This window comes from Petaurus breviceps, unplaced genomic scaffold, assembly GCF_028583685.1.
Source record: "Petaurus breviceps papuanus isolate PSGF00001 unplaced genomic scaffold, PetGlider_PUasm1.0 356, whole genome shotgun sequence".
NCBI classification, from domain to species: domain Eukaryota; kingdom Metazoa; phylum Chordata; class Mammalia; order Diprotodontia; family Petauridae; genus Petaurus; species Petaurus breviceps.
In genome coordinates this window covers 1,003,510-1,030,100 of record NW_027186290.1, presented here as the reverse complement: position 1 = coordinate 1,030,100, position 26,591 = coordinate 1,003,510, and the positions used below count along the sequence as shown (strand labels likewise).

General features: G+C 42.3%; 1 protein-coding gene and 1 long non-coding RNA gene across 2 annotated transcripts in view; one reads left to right on the top strand and one right to left on the bottom strand.

Annotated features, from left to right (window-relative positions):
• Nucleotides 1–26,591, bottom strand: part of LOC138168284 (zinc finger protein 420-like) — a 771,269-nt gene that overhangs the window by 387,818 nt on the left and 356,860 nt on the right. The window lies entirely within an intron of this gene.
• LOC138168298 (uncharacterized) lies at nt 820–2,916 on the top strand. Its single transcript, XR_011170089.1, has 3 exons — nt 820–1,390; nt 1,754–1,889; nt 2,620–2,916. It is a non-coding gene; the product is annotated as an uncharacterized lncRNA (long non-coding RNA).

Genomic DNA, 26,591 nt, shown 5'->3' with positions numbered 1-26,591 from the left:
GACTTTGTTGTCTTCTTTTGGCAGTCTTTGGGCATGGCACAATAATTCAGTTTACAGTTTGGCATACTTTCTGCCTGGAATTGAGATGGAGTTGGGGAGATGTTATTCCCTTGCTTTTTTCCCCTCTACTGTCTTAACGACAAATTTCTATAATAAAAAATTTTGCAAGTATAACAACAAAACTATTAAATAATTGATATCAGAACATCTTAGGTGACAATATTTGAGCCCCAATAAGGATGAAAGCCAGAACTAATCAATCAGTCTGCTTTACTTTGCTCTAAAAATGCTGTTTCCTTTGTCAGTACTTTCAAAGATCAGAGAGGGCTGAATAGTGGGACTGGTCTTGTCTTTCCTAGAGAGGCATGTGCTTTGTGATGGAGGCTCAGGTATGCTGGGCTTGTGTCAGTTGGTCAGAACTTATGTTTTGGCTCCATGCATCACGTATCTGCTAACTTAAAGGGAATAAATTATATCAGTGTATATCACTTAGCCTGTTTCCCTCCTTTAACCGGACTTTCAGGCTGACATATGTAACTACAAGATGAGCTATGTAATGGTAATGGCATTTGAATATCTACCTCATTGTATCAAGTATTAAGATCCAGAACTTGTGAGTCCCATGGTAGGATGGACTTGCTGATGTAATAGGAAGGGGCTGAACTGGGAGGATCTAATACCTTATATAAAGATAAGCCCAAGCTAGAGACTCAGAGCTGCTGAGAACTGGAAACTGCTGGGACAGAACAGCGTGGAGGTTGAACTGCAGCTGTTGGGGATCCAAACACCAAGAACTGAGAACTGAACAGAGAATGGACAAGACAGGGAACCATGACAATGGCCAGAGGGAACCAGGGGTGTGGCAAGCAGCTGGACCTTAGAGGTCGCACCCTGTCACTGGCATGCTCACTGCCACACCTATGGAATCTGCATATAATCTGCATATATAGAGGGAATGTACGGAAATGAAGTGAGGAATCTGAGGGATCTAATTAACCCTAAGTCTAACCGGAAGGACAGAAGGGTGCAACCTCAGTCCTGCTTCTGCATCAGTGTGGGTGTATTCCTAGTGAGCACCACACCCACATCTTTACTGGAAGGGTAACGATCACCTTCCTCTGCACACTCTGTTTCTCAGTTCTTTCAGTGAGAAGGGGTTTGCTGGCTTTTCTTCTTTTTTTTTTTCTTTTTCTGGAGGGGAGAATGCAGGGCAATTGGGGGTAAGTGACTTGCCCAAAGTCACATGGCTAGTAAGTGTTAAGTGTCTGAGGACAGATTTGAACTCAGGTCCTCCTGAGTCCATTTTCTGACTCTATTTTCTGCATCACCTAGAAGCATTGGGTTTGCTCTTTTAAGGGCATCTCACACCGATCTTCCTAATGGACCCCAGGTAAGTAATGGACAGTGAAAGCTCATCCAGGCTAACTCCCTGACCCTGTGTGGGAAGTCCTGTGATCCCCACAAATGTTTTTCTCACAGATAGAACACAAGCTTTCTCCCAGATTCCACAGGGAGACACTTTCCATAAAAAGATATTTCTCAACTTTATTCCAACTGATGATATAAAATTCTTTTCTCAAAATTACATCAGATTCCTACTGACTGTGGTTTCAAGAGTTGAGTCTGACACTCATAACGGGCATGACCTGTGGGCAAATCCCTTCTCTGGGCTATAAGTCTCCTCCTGAAAATTGGTGAAGATGGGACTAGTTAACCTTGAAGTGTCCTTCAGCTCTACATTCTGTAACCTTAGATAATTTAGGAGACAGTGACATTCAAGGACGTGGCTGTGGACTTCACCCAGGAAGAGTGGGGCCTCTTGGACAATCCTCAGAAGGAGCTGTACAAGGAGGTCATGCTGGAGAATGCCCAGAACCTGCTGTCCCTGGGTAAGGACACTTCCCCTGCTCACTCTGAGTCTGCAACCAAAGGGAACATCTCCATTCCCTGGTACACAGGCTTTGGAACATCTGTCAGTCATCAGAGAAGATTGTTAGGCTCCTGTGTCCAAGAGACAGACTCCTCTTGCTCCCTGGTTTTCCTATAGAAAGTCTTTGCATTGTGTGATAGGAAGCTGAGGCTTTCCTTTGTTGCCTCTGAGGCAGTCTCTTACAGTTCTAGGCAGCCTCAGGTCAAAGGTCCAGTCAGTGTGGAAGAATCTCAGGGGTTATTGGGTCTGACCTCTGCCTGGACATGAATTTTGCTGCCAAATCTCTGAGAGGTGCTCAGGCAGCTTTTCCTTGCAACCCCTTCCTCTTGGGATGGGCCTAATATTTGGAATATTCTTCTGTTTAACAAGCGCACATTGGTAGCTCATAGCTCTGACTTGTGGTTGATGTAGTATGTTTGTCCTTCATTTTCCTTCCTATTATCCTTCCTAGCATAGATGCTGGGAAAGGAAAGGAAGGGAGTAAGCATTTATATTCACCTGCTATTTGCCAGTAACTGGGCCAAGGGCTTTCTTTAATTTATGATGTCACTTTATCTTCACAATTATCTTCTAAGTTGGGTGATATCATTACTCCGATTTTGCACTTGGGAAACTGAGGCAAGCAGAGGTTAAGTGATTTGTCCAGGGGCACACAGCTTCCAACCCTGAGGCTGTATATTTAAACCCAGGCCTTCCAGACTCCAGGCCCAGGGCTCTCTCCACTGCACTACCAGCTGCCTCTGATTTCTGGACAACGGAAACCACACAGTGGATCTGTCATTTTATGGAGGTGAACAAGATCAAATTCTCTGACTCCAAAGTGGTTCCATGATTTTCTCTCCCCCCCACTTCCAGAACTCCCCAAAATAAATGCTATGGAAACTCTCCTTCAGGCTTCCTGGGAACCACCCAGGGGTTCTTGCTGGCATGACCCTCTGGATGCTAGGAATAACAGACTGGCTGTGGCCCAGCTAGGGTTTACCAGCAGGAGACTCTCACCCAAAGGTAAACACACCTTGAATGAAGAGCACACAAGGTTTCCATAGGAGTCAGGGAGTGAGGAGCCTGGGAGGGGGTGGGGCAAAGGGTGATTCTCCAAGGTCCCTCTAGGTGGGGTTTGAGGCTGATCTGGCACAGTTACCTTTTTACCTAGTTTTGGGGTTAGAAGTTTCTGCCCAAATGGAAAATAACAGAATGGGCAGGGGCAGAGGGTTTGGCTGTTCATCAGAACAGGTTGTACAACACATCTGGCATTGGGTTATTTGCACCACAAGCACTAACGGGTCAGTACAGACTCCTGCATGTGACCAGAATGGAGAGATGGAACAGCTTTAGGGAAATGAACTTGACAACTGGATTGACTCTTGACTGGAGGTGGGGGGCACAGCCAGACTAATAGGCAGGCTCTTAACTTCCTCAGGTGTCAGGTGATTGGGGCCTGAACCAAGAAACTGACAATGTTGGGTGGGAAGGGAGTGTATGGGGGAGATGTCACATGGGAGGAATTGTGGGACTTTTTTCCAGACTGAATATGGGGGTGAGGAGTGTGAATGTTTGAGAGCAGATGAGGAGAGCATGACCCTTCATCTCTGAGCCTGGGCTATTGAGGGATGCCTGGGAGAGCATTAGGAATGGAGTTGAAGGGAGGGTTGGAGGAAAGAGAATGGGTTTCATTTTGCATCAGGTCAAGGGAGAAGCAGGAGACCATTGGATCACAAAAGCTTAGAGAGAAGAGTGTCCAGAAAAAGGATGATTGACAGCGTCAAAACCTGCAGAGATGTCAAGAATGAGAATCAAGAAATGCCCATCAGATTGAGCAATGTTAGGGTTCTTGGTAATCACAGAGAAAGAAGTTTCTGTGAACAATGAAGGTAGGAGCCAGACTGGGGAGAGTCTCAGAGAGAGAAAGGGAAGGAGTTGGAGACGTCAGGTGTAAATGGTTATCTCTAGCTGTTTAGTCCTGAAAAAGAGGCAAGATATTGGACAATATCTCAGGGGAATGCATGGGATGCATGGGTCATTGAGGGTGTTTTGGGAGAAATGATGTTATTTGAGTCAACAGGAAAGGTGTATTTAGAACAGGAGAGAGTGAAAATTAGTGAAAAAGTAGATACTAGAAAAAGAATACACCAAAGTAGGTGAGGGATGGAATGGGATTATTTGCACCCATAAAGCGATTTACTTTAGTAAGCAAAAGGGTGACCTTTTCATTAGATCCTGGGGCCAAAAAGGAAAAGAAGGCATCTGATTAATGTGAGATAAGGATAATAAGATAACTCTTGATAAATGTTCAGTATTTTCAAGAGGCCAAGGGTTTTTTTTGTTGTTGTTTTTAGCTTTTTGGAGGGGGAAAGGCAAAGCAATTGGGGTTAAGTGACTTGACTAAGGTCACACAGCTAGCAAGTGTTAAGTGTCTGAGGCTGCAAGACGCCAAGTTCTTAAGTAAGAAGGTGAGGGTGAGCAGAGAACAAGTTATAAGGGAGGGTTGTGGAGGAATAAAAAGATTTGGAAAAACTGTTCTGGTGAGTTGCATGGGGAATCAACTTGGGAGATCTCAGGGGATTGCCTTACTGCAATGAGGCTCCAGCTGAGATTGTGCAGCCTAGACTTGTAGTGGACCCAGGCAGCCTGGTTTCACTGTTTTCTCCCTCTCATGAATAGGAGTTGAGGCTGCTGCCTCACTTAGAAGTAATGTGAGATTGAGCATCAGGACCAGAAATATTTACAAGTGAATTCTACCAAATATTTAAAGATCAACTAATTCCAATAGTAAATAAATAATTTGATAGAATTGATTATATTCTAATAAGAGTTTAAGTTCATATGATTATATCAAGAGATAAGCAGTAAAAGCTTTTGATAAAGTCCAACAGTCGTTGTTACTGAAAACACTTGAAAGTTGTGGTATAAGTGGATTGCTCCTGAAATTGATTTAAAAAAAACATTTATTTAAAACCATTAGCCAGCATTATTTGCCATGGGATAAACTAGAAGCCTTCCCAGTCAGACCAGGTGTGAACCAAGGGTGTCCACTGTCACCAATATTATTCAATACTGTATTGGAAATCCTAGGAATAGCAATATGAAAAGAAAAAGAAATAAAAGGAATAAGAACAGGGAACAAGGTAAGAAAACTCTTTGCTAGACAATTTGATGATATTCTTGGAAAATCCCAAAGAGTCAAATAAAAAGTTTGTTGAAAAAATTCATAGTTTTAGCAAAGTAGCAAGATATGAAATAAACACATAAATCATCAGCATTCCTGCAGGTATCCCAAAAAACCTCTGTTTGACAAGATAGTAAAAAAAAAAAACTAAAGTAATAAAAAAATACTAAAATAATAAATTTTTTTTTAATTTAAAATATCTTTAGGGGTGGCTAGGTGGCACAGTGAATAGAACACCGGCCCTGGAGCCAGGAGGACTGGAGTTCAAATCCAGCCTCAGACACTTGACACGCTTACTAGCCATGTGACCTTGGGCAAGTCACTTAACCCCAATTGCCCTGCCCTCTCCCCTCCAAAAAGGAAAAAAAAATCTCTAAACAGTATAAAATACTTGTGAGCATGCCTGCCACAACAAACAAAATTATTTAAAAACCTTATTATACAAATAACATCAGATTTAAATAATTGTAGAAATAGAAATTGTTCATGGGTAGGCAGGGCTAATGAAATAATGATGACAACTTTACCCAAACTGATTGATGTATTCAACCCCGTCCCAATTAAATTAGGAAGAAAATTTTACTAAATGAGAAAAAATAACTACAAAATTCATTTGGAAAAAGAGAAAACTAAGAATAAAAAAAATAGGAAAAAAAGGAGGGTCAAACATCCCACTTCCTAAGGGAGAGCACATCTGACTGGGACAAGCTCACTCCCAACCAATCTGGATTTACAGTTACAGACCCTTTGTGGCTGCTCCTCAGGGCATAGGGTCCATCATTTTCAGCTAGTCTGGGGTTACAGTCTTATCGAGGCAGTGTTTCTGCTCAGAAGGAGGGGGTGAGTCTGGGAGGGAGGGGGGGAGAGGCCCTGGGGAGGAGGAGGTCTCAGATGACCAGCCTGGAGGGTGGTGGCCCAGGTGGAGCTGGAGTACTGGGGTGGATTTTGGAGGACTGGGAAGAGTTTAGGGGGAAGAGGGGATCATTGCAGTGGGGATGGAGGGGTGCGCTTGGGGAGGAGGAACAGTCAGGATCCTTGAGTCCTGGCCCTGGGTGTGATTGGAGGAAAGGGTTAGTCAGGGCTTGTGGGAGTTTCTGGGGTTGGACAGGGTGGTGTTCTTGGGACTAGGAGGCCCCTCCCAGGTTGGGCTGGTGGGAAGCAGGAAGTCTTTGGCCTGAGGCTGGTCTGCTCTCCCTAAAGCTCAGATTTTCTCTTTTTTCCCTTTGGACATCAGCTCTCTCTACCTTCCCTGCAGCTGAGATCTCTCTGCCTTCCCTTTGACTGAGATCTCTCTGCCTTCCAGAAGCCCTCTCTGTGTATGCACATCCCAAGTAGATCTGAGCCAGGGCCCCCACATACATTCTGGCTTTTGCTGACTCTCTTTCCCATTGGGTCTCATTCTCCAGGTCTGCCAGAAGCATGTCTCCCAGGCCCGGCTATTGGACCAACCCTCTGCCCCTAAAACTTTTCCAGACTCCCAGTCACTTCCTAAACATCCTTCCTGCCCCTCCTGAGATTTCCCATTGAGTCACACTTTCCCAAATTTCAGACATTGCCCATAGAGATCCAGGTGTCCCGCTTTCAGCCTTCCCATCAGGCCCCAGGTGTCCTTTCTCCATGCCCCCACCTCCTGGTTAGAGATTCAGTTGTCCTGCCTTCAGACCCAGCTGTTCTCCCCCTCCCCTCCCCCCCCACCAGACCATCCCCAAGTCCTACCTTCCTGCCCCCAGACCCCTCCTTGGATGCAGGAACCAAAGCTCTTTCCTGATTCCCTTATCTGAATCTTTGGCTCTTGGACTCCTTCCCCATCTGACTCCAGTCATTTGACTCCCTTGAGGGATTCAAAGTGTGGAGATTTAAATTATCCAACCTACAATAAGAGAGACTGAGGCAGAGCTCTGAGCCAATGGCACTTTATTAATGGGTGCATGGTCCCCTCGAATGAAGGGGAGTTCAGATCTTCCTCAGGATCTAAGACACCCCCTCTGCCAGGGCCCAATTGTTAAGAGCTGAGTTCCTAGACCTTCTGGAGTGGCTGTGCCAAGTACAGAATAATTCCATTGGTTGACATGGTGCACAGACTAAGATATAGCAAAATGAGAACAGAATCCTGGGTTGGGCAAAGGAGGACATATCCCCACTGACCAAGCAGTCACAAGCTGGACGGGCTTGTCCTCAGCTTGGCCAGGGCCAGACTTACCCGCCCAGAACCTTCCACACCCTGCCACCTCCCAGGCTTGGAATCTGAGCAAAACAGGATGGAGATGTCTTTGTCAGCATTCCTGAGGTGGTGTGAGTGAGTTCCACAGCTGGCAAGGGAGTGATGACCATTGCACTGGAGTGGGAGGCTTCTTTGAGCCTATGTTCCTTGGCTGCGTGGTGATCAGAGCTGAAATTGTGCCCCTGGTGCTGCCTCAGCTCACACAAGCCTTCCCAGGTCCCTGTGAGCCCTGCTTTACCAGTTCTTAGGTCAAGTCAATGAGAATTTAGAAAGGTGCCAGACACTCAGATTTCCTGTACACAGTGCTCTGGGCCATCCTGCTGTCCCTGGGTGTCTAAGACCTGCCCTGGCACAGTGACTGAATGATGGACGGCTTCTCTGCTGTTTAAAAGAAGCTCCTGGGCTTCCCACCCTTGCCTCTGTTGGTCCTGGGCACCAGGACTACTTTTTAAAATTAGTTAATGATTTATTTATTTTTAGTTTTCAACATACACTTTGATAAATTTTAAATTTTCTCCTCCTCCCTCTCCCCAAGACAGTGTGCAATCTGTTACACACCTTAGCAATCTCACTGTAGCCTCACAACCCAGCCCTGGAAGGGAGGCATCATGATCCCCATCTTATTTTTATTTATGTACTTAGGAATATTTTGGGGAAAATATTTTTTTTACCATGTCTTTAAGTTCAAATGTTTTTATATCAAAAATTAGCCATCTCTCCCTTTTCTTTCTACCATGTCTCCCTCATAAAGAAAGCAAGAAAAGTTAGCTGCTATTACAAAAATGTGTGTAGGTAGTCAGGCTAAAAAAAATTTCTCAATGGTTGTATCTGAAGAAAATTATATCAACCAGCACTCTTATCCCCTCTCTATCAAAAGGTAAGTAACATGTCATCAAGAGTCCTCAGGAATTCATTGGTCATTGCATTGATCACATTTCCAATGTGTGTATAACCCTCCCCACCACATACACACCTACAGGCATGCTCTCTCTCTCTCTCTCTCACACACACACACACACACACACACACAAATACTCTCACTTCTATCAGCCATAATCCACCTTCTCATCTGTTCTCTCCCCCACATTGAGAACACAAGAAAAATAAAACCCATTACACACAATGCAGAGTCAATCTTTTTTTTATTTTTCTCTTTTTTAATTTTTTAGTTTACGTCATTCATTTCCAAAAGATTTTGAGCTACAAATTTTCTCCTCAATTTTCCTTACCCACCACCCAAAACAGCGTTCCCACTGAATATCCCCTCCCCCAATCTGCTCTCTCCCATATCTTCCCCCATTCCCCCTTCAACTTTCCAGTAGGGCATGGTGGATCTCCATGCTCCAGTGCCTGTATATCTCATTTCCCAGCCACATGTAAAATAATAATAATAATATGTATATATATTTTAAACATTTGATTTTTAAAATTTGTATTCCAGATTCTTTCCCTTCCTCCCTCTTCACCCACCCTCACTGGGAAGATAAGCAATTCAATATAGGTTGTATATGTGTAGCTATGCAAAACATTTCCATAGTGGATATATTGTGAAAAACTGGCTATATTTCCCTCCGTGCTATCACACCCCCCACTTGCTCTACTCTTTACTTTGATCCTGTCCCTTTTCAAAAGTGGGTGCTTCTAACTTCCCTCCCTCCCCAGCCTGACCTCCCCTCCATCATCCCCTCTCTCCTTCCCTTCCTCTCTACTCTCCTGTAGAGTGAGATACCATACCCAGTGTGTATGTCATTCCCTCCCCAAGCAAAACTCAATGAGAACAAGGTTGACTCATTCCCTTTTGCCCTCCTGTTCTTCCCCTCCATTGCAATAATTTTCCCTTGCCTCTTCTATATGAGACAATTTACCCCCATTCTGTCTCTCCCCATCTCCTCCCACTATATTCCTCTTTCACCTCTTAATTTCACCTTTTAAGTATAATCCCTTCCTATTAAATTGGTCCTGTGCTCTGTCTATGTATACCTGTAGACATATATACACACACTCACATATGTATTCATATACCCATATACCCTCCTATATAGACATATATATGTATGCATACATATATACACATATACATACACACATATACATTTCTAGTCCCTTCAACTATTGTCATACTGAGAAAAGTTTCATAAGTTACAATTATTGTTTTTCCATGTAGGAACATAAGTAGTTCAACTTTGATAAGTTCCTTATGATTTCTTTTCCTTGTTGACCTTCTCAAGCTTTTCTTGCTTCTTATATCTGAATGTCAAATTTTCTATTCAACTGTTTCTTTCATCAAGAATGCTTGAAAGTACTCGATTCCACTGAATGACCATATTTTCCCCTGGAATATGATACTCAGTTTTTCTGGGTAGGTGATTCTTGGTTTTAATCCCAGCTACTTTGACCTCTGGAATATCACATTCCAAGCCCTTTGATCCCTCAGTGTAGAAGCTTCCAGGTCCTGAGTTATCCTGAATTTGTTTCCACAATATCAAAATTGTTTCTTCCTGGCTAGTTGAAATATTTTCTCCTTGATGTGGGAATTCTGGAACCTGGCTATAATATTCCTAGGAGTTTTCTTTTTGGGATCTTTTTCAGGAGGTGATTGGTGGATTCTTTCAACCCCTATTTTGCCCCCTGGTTCTGAAATATCAGGGCAATTTTCCTTGAGAATTTCTTGAAGGTTGATTTCTGGGTTCTTTTTCTGATCATGGCTTTTAGGTAGTTCAATAATTTTTAAATTATCTCTCCTGGATCTATTTTCCAGGTTTTCCAGTGGTTTTCCCAATGAGATATTTCACATTGCCTTCTATTTTTTCTTTTGTTTGGATCTGTTTAATAGTATATTGATTTCACATAAAGTCACTAGCTTCCATTTGCTCCAATCTAATTCTGAAGGAATGATTCTCTTTGGTGAACTTTTGAGATTCTTTTTCCATCTGGCAAATTTGATTTTTTAAGGCATTCTTCTCCTCAGCCTTTTTGAGCCTCTTTTGCCATATGAGTTAGTCTATTTTTTAAGCTTTTATTTTCTTCAGTCAGGTTGTTGACTCTCATTTCATAATTTTCTTGCAGAATTATCATTTCTTTTCCCAATTTTTCCTCCATTTCTCTTATTTGATTTTCAAAATCCTTTTTAAATTCCTCTCTGGCTGGTAATGAGCTCATATTTTTCTTGGAAGTTTTTGGTGGAGGAGTTCTGACTCTGCTGTCTTCCTCCCGTTCCATGCTTTGATCCTTTTTGTCCCCTGTAATGTAATACCAAGCAAAGGCAACTTCCCAGGTTCAAAATACCAGCATAGGTGCTCTCTATTTTATTCAGTAACAAACCCAGAACAGAGAAGATCAAAACATGACATCATTCAAAATACAGCATTTACTAAGTGTGATTAAATAATCTCCAAGTACTACCCCACCCCAGGACCTTCCAATCATTCAATCAATTACAAAGTCTCTGTTCTAAATACTTCTCCACCCCTAGGCTATACCTTAATTAAGTCCACCACAAAGCCCCTCTTCTCAAATGGAGATTAGTTTCCAAACATAAGTAAAATACATTCATTTGCTCAACCATAGAACACAAAAAGGTCAAAAGTTCCCCACCCCTGGATCACAATTGAATCTACCCCAGAGTTACATCAAGTTTAAACACAGCACTTAATACCCAAATGGAGGTCTTTTCTTCATCTTGACACGAGGCAAGTTCTCAGCAATCTTAGTTCCTGGAGAGACAAGGCTTAGCAAGGCCATAAGATACATTGCCAGTCCCTTCATGAATTTATCCTCTGTCTGTAGAACAGTCCTAGAACCCCTGAACACATTAGCAAAGCCCTCTCCCAGGATTTCTGTAAACATACAACAAGAAAATCCTTCTTCAGGGCTTCTGAACCAACAGAAAGGCTCCCAGACCCCTGCAACAACAGTACTGTCCCTCACCAGTGGACAGTATTCACTCTCTGTCTGCAGGACAGTCTCAGGCCTTCTTAACCAAATGCCAGGTTCCAGGACTTCTTCAACAGGACAGTCTTTCACCAGTGGACAAATCTGGCAAAATAACATCAAAACAGACAGACAAAGTACCAGCAAAACAGCCATGTCTCCTCAGTCCTTGGCAGCTCAGGGGGCAGGTCTCAAAAGTCCAGGGCAATTCAAAGCGGCCACCAGCAATCTCTTAGTCTCTCCCTCTCCACGAGGTGCTGCTTCCAAAAAGAACTTCCGCCTCTCTCTTGTCTCTCCAAATCTACATCACCAGCTCCTCCCACTTCAGGACTTTCTTTTCACATCAACAAGCCCATCCCACAGGTGGGATTAACAAACTCTGGGTTTTAATACAATCAATTTGAAAACCAAGCCAATACAGGGGAATCTTTAATTGCCATTACTATCACATCCCCATAATAGGAGTGTAAAGTTGGGGTGCTCTGTCTGCTTTGCTTCCTTTGCTTGCTCATGTTGCCACTCAATTACTTGACTTTTGAGCCTTTCGCCACACTAGAACTCTGCTACCAGAAACAGGAGCTTTATCCCAAATGCTGGGGTTTTCTCAGCTGCTGGAGGTATTAGTTGGGTGCCATGTCTGAAGCTCTGGCAGACTGCTCACGCACCCCAGGACCTCCCCCATAGACAGTGATCTAAATCCAAGCAGGTTAAAGCAAAAACGCTTACCCCTCAGTCTGGTTGCTTGGTCTCCCTACAATCTGTAGACCAGCAACTCTGAAGCAGTCATTTGGCAGGTGGCTTCATGGCCGCAGCACCTCAGCCACTTCTTGCCCTGGGGGCAAAGGCTGGATCGCACTCTGAATTCCCAGGTCCCAAAGTCCACACTGCACTGACCTCTCACTTTGTCCTTGGCATCTATGGGTTGATAATTCTGGAAACCGCCACAGCTGCTGGTGATCTGAAGTCCCTCCAACCAGCAGCTGGTCAGGCTGCCGTGAGGCTAGAATCTCAGCTTGCAGGGGGCTGGGCTTGGCTCCCAGAGCAGTGGGCTGGACCCTTCCTGCCAGCCTGCCAGGCTCTCCTCAGTGGGAGGTTAGCTTCTCTGTGTCATTTTGTGGGTTCTGTAGCTCCAAAGTTTGTCTAGAGTCATTTTTTACATGAATTGGAAGAGGTGGGAGCCGGAGCTATGTGGAAGTCCTGTTTCTATTTCTCCATCTTCCATAGTCTTAAAAACAAACCTACCATGCTGTTCCCTAAAACACTTTTCTCCTTCTCTCCCTGAGTCCTTCCCCTCTTGGTGACAGGCAGCAGGTTTCTTCATCCTTGGCCCTCTGGAGGCTGGGCTGGTCATTATGCTAATTCAGTGTCTATGTAGTAGTATTGCATTAAATTTATGGACCTTACGTAGTCATTCATATGCCATTTATGGGTAATCTTCAGATTCCCTTTCTCTGCCACTTCAAAAAGCATTGTAAATATTCTTATGCATCTTTGCATTTGTTTTATTTAGACCCAACCCCTCCTATAACTTATCCTCCTTTTACGTTCCCCTCTCCTTTCCCTCCTTTTCACTGGTGAGCAGAATGTGTTTCTATGCATAACTTTGTGTTGTCTGTGCCCTTCCTTCCTTTGACCAGAGGACTAAGGTTCAGGCATCAAATGTTCCCTCCCCCTCCCTTCTCCTTGTTTGTATAGATGTCTGCTCATGTCCGTCCTTGTGTGAGATACTGTTTCCATCCCCCCACCTCAGTGCATTCCTCTTCCTCTCCTTCCTTCTCCCTCCTGGGTCTTCTCTGACTTGATTCCCTCTATGAGCCCTGAGAGAGATCGCAGAGGACACGTGTCACCTCCCCACATTTTAATACAAGTAAATTATACATTATTATTTTTTCATTTCCTCAGTCTAGTTCATCTTTCTTTACTTTCTGATGTTTCTCTTCAGCTGTCTTTGAACTTCAGGAGCTCTTCGCAGTTGTGGCCTTTTCATCAAGGACGCTTGGAAGGCCTTTTTCCCCCTTACATATTTATATATTTTTAGTTTACAACATTTAGTTCCACAATCCTTTGAATTCCAAATTTTCTGCCCCTCTGTCTCCTCCACGCTCCTGTTCCAAGACTGAATGTAATCCAATATAGGCTCTACATATAGCTTCCCATGAAAAATATTTTCACATTAGTCAAGGTGAGAAGAAGAATTACAAGCAATGGAGTGAACCATGAGGAAGAAGGAACAAAACAAAACAAAAATGAGAGAGAGCAAGTAGACTCTGTAGTTCTTTCTCTGGGTGTGCACAGCCTTTTCCATTATGTCCTTTGGAGCTGTCTTATAACCTCGCATTGCTGAGAGGAGCTCAGTCTATCAAAGTTAGTCATCCTAGATACAATGCGTCTGTAATTGTGTACAAAGTTCTCCTGGTCCCACTCTCTGCACTCAGCACCAGTTTATATAAGTCTCTCCAGGTGATTATGAAGCCCATCTGCTCCTCATTTCTTTTGTTATACAGAGAATAAGAGCGAGCTGAGACCTGGGTTCAAGGTAAATTTAGGTGTGGATTTACTGATTAAGTGCATGACTGCCTGGAGTGTACACTCAAACCAGGCAGCCCCAAATTGGGGTGCACACAGTGCTTATAAAGGCTAAAACCACAAAAAGTTTGACAATTGGGGAGGGGAGCTAGCATAAGCAATGACCTACAGAAGGCAAGAATTGCCACTGGTTATATCTATAGCTCAGGGGTAATTTGGGAAGATGGTGCAAGGGTAAAAGGGTGCAATTTTTCCTGGAACAAGGGAGTCCCTCCCAGAACAGGGTGGAGGGTACAGGGTGGAGGGTCGATGGGTAATGGGGACAGGCTAGGAATCATGTCCTGGGTAAAGGGTGTGGAGACCCTGCTTGGTCAGAAGAGATAGAATAGGGTGGTCTCTTCTTAAGATAAACTTGTGTCATAACCCCAGGACTACCCCAAGACTATGCCTTAAGCTGTTTCAAGCTATGACATGATATAGGATAAAGACAAAGACAAATATATCAAAGGGCTTAATGGTGGGCTCCATATCAGGAGATGGGTGATTTGGGTTTGGGCACAACACTTATAGCACAGTAATATTCCATTACATTCCTATACCACAAAAGTTTAGCCATTCCCCCGTTGATGGGCATCCCCTTGATTTCCAATTCTGTGCCACCACAAAAAGAGCTGCTATAAATATTTTTGCATACATGGGTCCTTCTCCCACTGTTATGATCTTTTTGGGATACAGACCTGGAAGTGGTATTGATGGGTCAAAGGATATGCCCATTTTTATAGCCCTTTGGACATAGTTCCAAGATGCTCTCTACAATGGTTTGATCAGTTCACAACTTCACCAACAATGCATTAGTATTCCAATTTTTCCACATGTTCTCCAGCATTTATCATTTTCCTGTTTTGTCATGTTAGCCAATCTGACCAGTGAGATGGGGTTAGTCCAGGTGTGAGGTGACGAGGGCCTGCCCCAGGGTGGGGGTATATTCCGGAGATGGTGAAAGGGTGACTTTGACAGTTCTGAACTACAGATCTGATATGAGGAGTGGGGGTGAGACACTGAGGAGTGGAAGATGCCCCCAGAGTGACTGACAGGGCCCTGGAAGCTGGTGCCCATTAGGAAGTTACAGGGATCTGAAGAGGGAAGGATCTGGGAATAAAGCAAAGCCTCACACCTGGTGCTTTGTCCTTTGGGAGTCAGCTAACTCCCTCCTGGAGACATTTGGGGTAGCTTGTTGTCTAAAGCTCAGTGTGGTAGAAATTAATTTTTTACCAGAAAAAAAAAAACAGCCACAAAACACGCACACACACACAGAGGAATATTCTCAGTTCTATCATCTGTGATTCACCTTTTCATCTTTCCATCTCTTACATTGGTATCAGTGAGGTTACTGTCATGGGGGTGGGGCACAGCACTGGGGTGTGGAAGACAAGATAAATTAGGGTCCAGATTATAAGCTTATAGAATGTTTTAAGTTATTCAGTGGCTTCAGTCATGTCTCACTTTCTTTTAAATTTTTATTTACTAAAACTTAAATGCACAATAAAGAAAAAGAAACATATTGTGAACAGAACTATTGAAATTTAAACACAAAATAAAACAAAATCATGCCATGTGTACCACAGAATATAAGAGAGATTTTGGCTTATATAATTATGGTTCCATTTCAAGAAAGACTGTATAATACATTCTACGCATTGTCTTGAAAACTGTCCATATTTTCTTTGCTTCCTTGTAAGTTTTCTTTTATTCTCTGCTGTGCACTTTTTGCATTGTTCTTTTTCCCCTCCTCTACCCTTCTCCCACCTCCCAGAGGTTAAAATTAAGCTTGGATATTTTTATATCTAGATATATACATACATGTATACAATTATCTACAGACATATGTATATACATCCATACTTATGTACATAAACATGTACTTTCCCTAATAGAATATAATCCTAATCTTTGTTTTTATGTGGGTGTGTATCTCTCATTTCCTATCCCTCCCAACTCCTCTACTGTACTTCTGCCCATTACCTTCCCCTCCTATTTCTTGACCTACCACCCCATCCAACAATCCTTCCCTTCTCTTCCTATTCTCATAAATCTAAACTCTCTTTAACATATTTCCTTACCCTCCCCACTAAAGACTCCTCCCTAATCCTCTCCTCTCCCCCATCCCCTTCACTTTTTATTTCTTTCTGAATTTAAAAGACTTTTATACTCTTTTAAGTATATACTAGACTTTTATATATATGCTTATGCATATGTACATGTATATGCATATGTATATGTATATGAATATGTATATGCATGTGTATATGTATATGCATATGCATATGTATATGTATATGCATATGTATATGTATGTATGTATTATTCCCTCTTGAACCCATTCTCAATGAAAGCAGGTTTCCAACACTACCAGCCTTCCTCCCCCATCTAATTCCTCTGTGTTGGTTCTTCCTCTGGCACCTCATTTGTGTCAGATAACTACTCTTCTCAGCTGCTCCTCAATGGCTTTACCTTTGGCTGTCATATCATGCTCAGGTCTACCCCCAGCCTTAGGAACTACCCAATTACTAAACATAATCTTAGATGTACGTTTTACATGCATGTCTTTATTGAGCCAATTGTAATTGGGCATTAGTATGTACCTTACATTTCTCTTGGCTTTTTTTTTTAAAAATATTTAAAGTGGGGGGGGGGGGGCTTTTTTGTTGTTGTTGTTAACAAAGTCTTTAAAGTCTGAGAATTCATTGTCATTCAAAAATTGACTTAGCTTTGCTGGGCATGATATTTTTTTGCTGAAACCCCAGTTCTTTTGCTCTTTAATATATAACATTCCAAGATTTGCTAGACCTTGAGTGATTCTAATTGAGACATCACCATATCAAGATTTTTTTCTTGTTACTCATATGTTTCATCCTCAAGCTGGAGTTTCCAGAATGTGACGACAATATTACTGTGGATTCTCCTCATAGGATCTCTTTCACGTGGTGATCAGTGGATTTTTCTATTTCTACTTTACCCTCTTCTAACACTTCAGGACAATTTTGTTTCATTATTTCTTGCGTTATTGTATCAAGATTTTTTTTGTCATATCTTTTAGGTAGTCCAATTATTATTATTCTTTCTCTCCTCAATCTGTTCTCAAGATCAATTGTTTCTCTTTTGAAATATTTCACAATCTGTTCTTTTTTCGTTCTTTACATTTCGTTTCATTATTCCTTGATTTCTTATCACTTCTGGCTTCCCCTTGCTCATTTCTGATTTTCAGGCCGTCATTTTCTTCCTTAAGATTCTGGATCTCCTTTTCTAATTGATTGATTTTTGTTTTGTTTTTTATCTGTTTGTTTTGCTTGGATCATTCTTATTTTTCTTTTTAGTTTTTTCCACAATCTCTCTCCTTTGATTTTTAAAGTGTTGTTTAAGTTCTTCTATTAATTTTGTTTGGCAGGTGACCATCTGACATTATTTTGGGGGGGTAGAAGAGGATGTCTTTACTTCAGTGTCCTCCTCTGAAAATGAAATCTGGTCTTCTCTGTTCCCATAGTAACTCTCTATGGTTGTGTTCTTTTTTTTTTTTTTTAAAGCAATTGGGGTTAAGTAACTTGCTCAAGATTACACGGCCAGTTATTTCTGGGTGTGGTGGTGAGTATCTGAGCTCAGATTTGATCCCCAGGTCATCCCGACACTGGAGCCGATGCTCTTACTCACTGAGCCACCTGGACGCCCCTCTATGGTTGCATTCTTTCCCCTTTGGCTGTTCAATTTTTTTTGGTAAGAGTTTCATTTTTGTATTTGCCTCTAGTACTGGGATATGGGGTATGAAGCCTCTGCCCTCAGATCCTTCTTCAGTTTTCTCCTCTGACCTTGAACCCAAATCAAGACCTCTAGTTTCCTGTAAGTGTCCACTGCCAGCAGCATCCCTGCCCCACTACTACTGCACTCACAAAGTTTATGCTGGTTCCTTCTCCTGCCCTTAGAGTCTCTGCAGAACAGCTGGATCCAGCCTTCCTTATCAGCAGAGTTCCTTCCATCTTCCCTGGCTCAGAAACCCAACTCCCTTCACTGTCCCAGGGTGAAACTTTCTGGGTCAGAGGCAGAGGCAGCCTTTCAACCCTGCCTCTCCCAGGGCTTGTGATTTGTTGTTTCAGCTCACCAAGGACCTAGCCTGGAGGTGTTTACCTTTCACAGGGAATAAAACTCATCCTGGACTTTTTCTTCAGATCTTCTCTGATTGTTCCAGAAGGATCTGTATTCTGCCCCTACTTTTGTTTATTTTCACTGCTCTGTGATCACCCTGAGGTGTAGAGGAAAATCTTGAGAGCTTGAACTTTCTGATCTGCTCCTCTATCTTCCCAGAATCCTTTTCATGTCTGTCTCTTATGTAAAAAAGAAATGAGTCAAGGAACCTTAGAAAAGAAGTATAACATGTAGAGGGCCAGCTCTGATGGGCAGTTCAACATTGAGGAATCTAGGACAGAGTTTGACTCTTGCCTTTTCCCACCCTCAAGGGCTCATGTTATCAGGATGTTGGCTCACCACTCTGCAGTGCAAGGGAGGTTCTTGGAACATCCTGCCCATCTCTTTTACCATGATAATCAAGATTAGAGAACAAGGCAGTCATGTATGAGATGTATGAGAACTAGGGCATGAGGGAAATATTCCAAGAAAGTAGTTCTCAAAGATTATGCTAACTATGTATGACTATGCAGTTTTTTCTTTATATATACTTGAACCCTCAGATGAATAAATTGGCTCAGTTTTCACTGACCCCCCCCCCCTGGCCCAAGTCTCTTCATTTCACACTCCTCCATAAGGTGCCTCACCTGGCATCAATAAAAGAGCAATTCCTCAATTGCTCTAAAATAAAACAATACAATAAAGAAGTGAAACATGAATTACAAGTAGACCCTAAATCAGATGTTTTTTTTTTAAATCACAATGATAAAAAATTAATTGGCAATTTTATGCACAGGAAGGATTGTTCACAAACATCAGAGTCTCTGATAATGTGAAACCTATGCTTACAATTCAAATGGAAGAAAATGAAATGGAAGACCAAACAGATTCCAAGCTCATTGGCCAAATATGTGTTGTGAATGTATCAGATAAGAAACACAGAAATACCTCCCAAGTATCAGAATGTTCTCAGATCTGGCCAACTTCTATATATGGCCCATCAGTTGGCCCCTTAACTCATTCTCTTGAAACTTGTTTAACAAAGTTTCTAGAGTTCTAGGGGTGTGTTTAGATCATTTATTTCTCATAAAGAAACTGGCTAAACTTTTCTGATAAATTGGCTCATACAAAAACCTAGTTAATGAAATATTGCTTTTTTTAAACAATAAAGGAACTCTCCTTGTTCATTGTTGTTCAGTCATTGTATTTATGTCCCACACTTAGTAAACCCATTAGGACTTTTCTTGGCAAAGATACTGGAGTAGTTTGTCATTTCCTTCTCCAATTCATTTTATAGATGAGGAAACTAAGGCAAACAAGGCAAAGTGACTGGCCCAGGGTCACACAGCTAGTGCACTTCTGAAGTCATATTTGAAGCCATAGAGATGAGTCTTCCTGATTCCAAGCCCAGTGCTCTCTCCACACTGGAGCACACTCTCTCCTGGAGCAAGAAGGCCTGAAGAGCCTCTGTCCAGGTGAGTGAAGTGAAAGCAGGTATATGAGAGCTGTGATTATGAGAAGCTGCTATGTGTTGTGGTGAAGGAAGTGCTAGATTTGGGGTCAGGGAGGCCTGCCTTAGAATTCTTTTTCAGATATTTTATTACCAGTGACTTCCTGGGTCAGTCATTGAAAAATGGAGCCTCAGTTTCCCCATCTGTAAATGAGGGGTTTGGACTCCATGGCCTTTCAGCTCCCTCCTGGGGATAAATCTATCATCTTATAAGGAATCATTGCTTAGATTTGGGGGCAGGGATTCTCCTGAAAGGCCAAAAGGGGATAGGCTCTCCAATATGAGCTCTTTCTTAGACCATCAAGTCATCACACATTTATTAAGTCCTTGCTGCATGCCAGGGCCTTTGCTAAGGATTTATGACTGGAGTCATAAAGAGATGCAAGGGATGCCCCCAGCTCTACTCGATTTCACAGGCTGGTGGAGCAGACAACATTCCAAGACCAAAATGGAAATCCCATATGGATAGGATAAATGGGAGCTGGGCAAGATGGGGAAGGCTCTAAAGTGAAGTAGGACTGGGAAAGGCTTATTGCGGAAGGCGGGCTCTAGCTGGGGCTTCAGGGAAGCCAAGGGGATTGTTTTAGACAAAAGGGATCGTGAGAAAGACCTAGGGAGTCAGGTGGTGGAGAGTCCTGTTTACAGAATGGAAAGGACACCTATGCCACAGGATTATATCATATGGGGGCAGATGGGGTGAATAAGTATGGAAGAGTATGAGAGGGGAGGTGATAGAGTGCTTTAGCAGCCCTGGGGAGGGTTTTATATTGGATCCTTTTGTTGGAGAAGCATTGTAGATTGGTGAGTGGGTGGTGACATGATCAGGTGAGAGCTTTAGGAAGATGAACTTGATGATGGGGTGGAGGGCTGATTGGACTTGGGAGAGGTGAGGCAGCCAGACCAACCAGCAGTCACCAAAATATCTGAGGTGTGAGGTGATGGGCATCTGAACTAAGAAGATGACAGTGTTGGGAGAGAAGGACATGTATGGGAGAGAGTCACACAGGTGGAATCATGGTACGTTGCAGCAGATTGAACATGGTGGTCAGGAAGGTGAATGTGTGACAGTTGATGAGGACAGCATGGCCCTTCATTTTTGAGCCTGGACTATTGAGGTTGCCTTAGATAATGTTTGGATTGTAAGCAGATGGGAGGATTTGGGGAAAGAGAATGGGTTTCATTTTGCATAAAGTAAAGGGAGAGAGGAGAATATCAAGAAAAAGGGGTGATGGACACTGCCAAAGTCTGCAGAGAAGTCAGGAAGAAAGCATTAAGAAATGGCTATCAAATTTAGCAATTTCAAGATTATTGGTAGTGTAAAGAAAGAAGTTTCACTTCAGCCATGAAGTTGGGAGCCAGAGTGCAGAGAGTTTCAAAGAAAGAAAAAGAGTTGGAGTTTCCAGTTGTAATTGGCCATCTCTAGCTATCTGGCCATGAAATGGAGGAAAGATATTGGACAATATCTCATGGGGATGCATAGAGCATTGAGGGTGTTTGTAGAGAAATGGTTTTATTTGTGACAATAGGAAGGTAGTCCATAGTGTGGAAGAGAGTGAAAATTAGTGAAAAAATAGAGATATTAGAGGAAGAATATCCCAAGGTAGATGGGGGATGGAATGGGATTATTTGCACACATAAAGTGATTTGTTTAAGCAAGCAAAAAGGTGACCTTTTCATCTGATACTGGGGCCAAAAAGGAAAACAAGCATCTGTTTAATGTGAGATAAAGAGAATAAAATAACTCTTGATAAATGTTTAGTTTTTCCCATGAAATAAGAGGCCAAGTTCTTAAGGAAGAAGGTGCAAATGGCCGGGAAGGGGAGGGGTGAGCACAGGGTGGAGGGGAGGGGAGAAGGCAGGGAGGGCAGACAACAAGCCCTAAGGGAAGGTTGGGAATGAATGAACCGATATGGAAAAGCTACTGTGGTGAGTGGCATGGGGAGTTATTTAGGGAGAGGTCAAAGGATTGCCTTGTCACAATGATGGTCTGACTGAGATTGTGCAGCCTAAATCTCTAGTGGACCCATGCACCCTACTTTCGTGATTTTCTCTCTCTAATCTAGCAGTATATTAGTAGGAGTGAAGGCTGTTGCCATACTTAGAAGTAATCCAAGGCCAAGGTTTGTGCAAAGCATCAGCCCAAGTCCATTTCCTGATCTCTATGGCTCAATCTCTGTCCCATTCTTGGAGAATCATTGAGCAGGTTCATATAGGTGATGACCACCTCCATTTAGGGAGCTGGGAGGTATCTGAGACCCTTTAGGAGCCAATAAGAAGGCTCTGTGATCTTCAGCGTTGCATCAGAGGTAGAACCTAACAAAAATGACTACTTAGAAGTGATTGGATGCCTGAGACAGAATCATGACTGAAGTCAGAACATGCATTTGACAACTTACAAGAGAACCCAGAATGTAAGGATTGAGGTAGAGACTGGGAACTTGTTGTCAGTCCTGGACCCAGGGATAGGTCGAGGCACAGCAATCATGGGTTCAAAGAGTCTATTATCTCAGCTGCAAGAATGCAAACCCAAGTAACATCTTGATCTGGTAATTACAGCTTTGATGAGATGTGATTACAAGGTAACCTAGGAATAAGAGAACTACTATGGTGCAGCCAGCCAGTGAAGGTCTGTGCATGCCTGTTGCCATTTCTACATGAATGTCCAACTTTCCTGTGAGTTTGGAAACAATTTGATGTTGAGTTGAGAAATGGGAAGAATATGTTGCCCATAGTCAGAAGCAGTTAGATTGTGATGCTGTCTTTGCATGATGCCCAGAAGCATTATATGCCTGACCATAATGATTTGGAAACACTGCAGAAAGAATCTTATAATGGCTGAAATATTCACATACTTCTTGTCCCAGAGGATAAGTATCTTATCAACAAAATGAAGTGGTTATTTACTGCTTAAGGTGCCACTTAACAAATTTTTAATTCAAATCCTTAGGGCCACTCTCTAGAACATTTTCTGAGATAGGAAATGCCATACATTTTTAAAGTTCTGTTTATTACATGGACTTTTTTTGTACAAACAGATTTTATTTTTAACATAATATTTTATTTTTCCCTCTTGGATATTAAAAACATGTTTTAAACATTTGTTTATATTTAAAATTCTAAATTCTTTCAGTCCTTTCCCTCTCCCCTCCCCCAGATGATAAACAATCTGATATAGGTTCTACATGTGCAATTATTATTATTACAAAGATTTTGTTTTTATTTTAGTGAGGAGAGGCATTTAAAGACTTCTTTTTTAAGAAATGTACTAATTAATTGCTATCCCAAAAAAATGAATAGGCGGATGACAGGTAGGTGGTATATTTGATAGAGCACCAAACCTGGAAGTAGGAGGACCAAAGTTAAAATCCAGCCTCAGAAAACTTGACATTTACTAGCTTGCGATCCTGGAGAAGTCACTTGACCCTGATTGCCTCATATAGGCTGAACAAAATCTTATGCTTTTGGTAATACAAAAAACAGTACTGGTATTCTTCATGTGAACTCAAATAATGCAACAGAAAAAAAAATGATTGTAAGCTATTACTAGGGAAATTGCAGTATACTTACAAATATGAGAGATCATGACATAATTAGAATATTAAGTATATATGCAACAAATGTCATAATATCCATGAAGAAAGGATTGAAAATGCAAACAACGAAAGTGAAAAAGAAAAGGAAAGATTGAAAGTGGAAACACATGTGTCTAGTACTGTGCACAGGGCATGCCAGTCACTGGACTGAGTTCTTGCCTCAGCCACTGGGATTTGAATCAAGTCACTTAGCTATCCTGAGCTCATGGCCTGAGTTGGGAATGTGCCAAGAATCCTTTGCCTCTATCACAGGTTTGTTGTGAGGATCCAATGTAATTGTGTGTGAAGCTCTTTGTAAACTAAATCATCCTTGGGATGTGAGCTAATGGCATTTTCAAATAATTGGTTCTGCCTATTAAAAGACTTTTGAAGTTTGAAGACTACTGTTTGCATGGGGAAAGAGAATGGAAAGGGGTTTATATTTTGCCAAAGGAAAGAAGGGGATATAATTATATGTGTGTCTGTGTGAATGTTTTCTTGCTTGTTTCTTTCAGAAGGAGAGATCAGACTTGAAGTGAAGGAGACTCCTACAGTCCTAAGCCTTTTTGTGGAAGAAACTCAGGAGCAAAGATTCACAGATGATATTCCCTGTGACTTCATTTGGAGAGGAGTCTGTGCTCTTTGTCAGGGAATCCATACTGAAGAGAAACCTTATGGATGTAATCAGTGTGGAATGGATTTCAGAAGCAGCTCCAGTCTTGCTGAACATCAGAGAATCCATGCTGGAGAGAAAACTTATGAATGTAATTAATGTGGAAAGACTTTCAGAGGTAATTCTGCTCTTGCTAACTATAAGAGATTCCACAATGGAAAAATATCTTATGGATGTAAGCAAACTGGAAAGCTTTCAGAGGCAGCTTCAATTTTGCTAAACATTGGAGAATCCACACCAGAGAAAAATCTTATGAATGTAATCAGTGTGGAAAATCTTTCCTAAAGAGGGCCAACCAGGGGTGTCTAGGTGGCAAAATGAGTAGAATTCTGGCCCTGGAGGCAGGAGGACCTGAGTTCGGATCATGCTTCAGACACTTAACACAAACAAACACTAACACTAGCTGTGTGACCTTGGGCAACTGCCCTCCAAAAAACAAAACAAAACAAAAAACAAAAATAAAGAGGGCCAATCTTGTTTTACCTAAAAGAATCTTCACTGGAGAGAAATTGTAGGCATGTAATCTATGGATTAATACTTTTACACAGAAGGGCAGTCTTACTTGATCAAAGAATACACACTGAAGGGAGATCTCATTATAAATATATTCAGTGTGGAAAGGCTTTTAGGAAGAGGGTAAGTATTGCTGAACATCAGAAAATCTGCACTGGAAAGAAAATCACAAACATAATCGGTGAAGAAAATTTCAAACTCAGATACATTCTTAATGTATATCAAAGAATACAGACTGGAGAAAACCTTAGGAGTGTCAGTATCAACAACAAAAGGAACAGAAATCATGATTATCTCAATAGATGCAGAAAAAGCATTTGACAAAATACAACACCCATTCCTACTAAAAACACTAGAGAGCATTAGAATAAATGGATTCTTCTTTAAAATTTCTGTAAGCATACAACAAGAAAATCCTTCTTCATGGCTTTTGAACCAACAGCCAGGTTCCAGGACCTCTGCAACAACAGCACTGTCCTTCACCAAAGGACAAATCTGGCAAAACAACATCAAAACAGACAGACAAAGTACCAGCATAACAGCCATGTCTCCTCGGTCCTTGGCAGCTCTGGGTGGCAGCTCTCAAAAGTCCTGGGCAATTCAAAGTGGCCCTCAGCAATCCTCTCAGTCTCTCTCTGCCTCCAAGATGCTGCTTCCAAAAAATTCTTCTGCCTCTCTCTTGTCTTGTGTCTCTCTCAATTTACGTCACCAGCTCCTCCCAGTTCAGCACTCTCTTTTCACGTGAACAAGTCCATCCCACAAGTGGGATTCACAAGCTCTGGGTTTTAACACAATCAAACCCAAAATCAAGCCAATACAGGGGGATCTTTAAATTTCATTACTATTCCACATGTCCACTACTTGTTTGCTAAGCTCTGAGGCTCACGTGCACAAGCACAAGAAGGCTGACAAAGATCTCTCCATCGTGTTTAACTCAAATTCCACATCCAAAGCCAGCGTGGGCAGGATTGCTTGATCCTTGAAAAGTTCCCCCATTATTTTGGTACCTCCATACCGTTCTCTCTTGTCCAACCTGTACAGGCTGATCTTATGACCACTTACTCAGAGGAGATGCTTCACACTTCACCCAACCTGTGAACCACCTCCTGCTAATATGTCATTTTTGGTCATCAAGCAATGTCTATCAACCAATGAGATGCTGTATTTTTCCATGCCTCTTTTGCACATCTGGGTATGAAACACTATAAAAGAAGGGACTGGAGGAAGGGGTCATCTCAGATGAGAAGGATTTGAGGTCCACTTCATCACAGGGGACCACGGACTCTTTAATAAGGTGCCATTGACTCAACCTCTCCTCAGTCTCTTTTATTGTAGTTGGACAATATTTATCCCCACCCCACCTTTACAAGGTCAAAAATCATAATTATCTTAATGGAAAAACACATGTGACTTTAAACATCCCATTATAATTTAGTTTAGGACATACTCAATGCCAACCACTTTGGATTTATAATTGTGAAAGTGCCTCTGAGATGAATATGGCAGTTTTCCATGAGTTAACCATGAACAGTCAGGTGCACTGGACAGAGAGTGAGCCTCATTGCTGAAGGCACCAATCAGGAGCCTGCAGTGAGCCAGGCTCGCTCACTCCCAGGTGCCCTTTCTGGTGTTCTTTGGCTGACCGTGCTGAGCTGTGGTCCAAAGCAGCCTAGTGGTCAACTGTTCCTGCAAAACCTCCTGTTTCTGCCCCACCTGCTCCTGGGAATGGCTGCCCACTCTTTATGCTGACCCCTTCCCAAACCTCCCATTTGTGGTTTTTGAAGCATAAAGTACTCCTACCTCTCCTAGGCTGGGGGCTCTGTGCAAATGTGGTTACTGTAATGGATTTGTCTTTCTGGTTTTGGGACTCAGTTTTCTGGTATTTGAATAAGTGCTTTGGTTCTGTCCTCTATGTGGAGAGCTTGTTACATTTTGTGATTCACATCTACACCAGCATATTCATAGCCACTGCGGGTGTTGTGAATATCTTGTAGGTGCGACACAGAGCACTGGCCCTGGAATCAAGAAAACTTGAGTTCAAATCCGACCTCAGACACTTACTAGCTGTGTGACCCTGGACAAGTAGCGTGATAATGTCAGATATGCACACAATTATACTCTGATGGCAGAAACTGAAAAAGAGTTAAGAAGCCTCTTGATGAGGGTAAAAGAGGAGAGTGTTAAGGTTAGCTTGAAGTTTAACATAAAAAAAACTAAGATCATGTCAATGGTTCCATCAACACTTGGTAGACAGAGAGAGAAGACATGAAGCAGGGTCAGAGTTTATACTCTTGGGCTCAAAGATCACTGTAAATGGCAACTGCAGCCATCAAATTAAAAGATGCTCCTTGTCAGGAAAGCGATGACTAAACTGGAC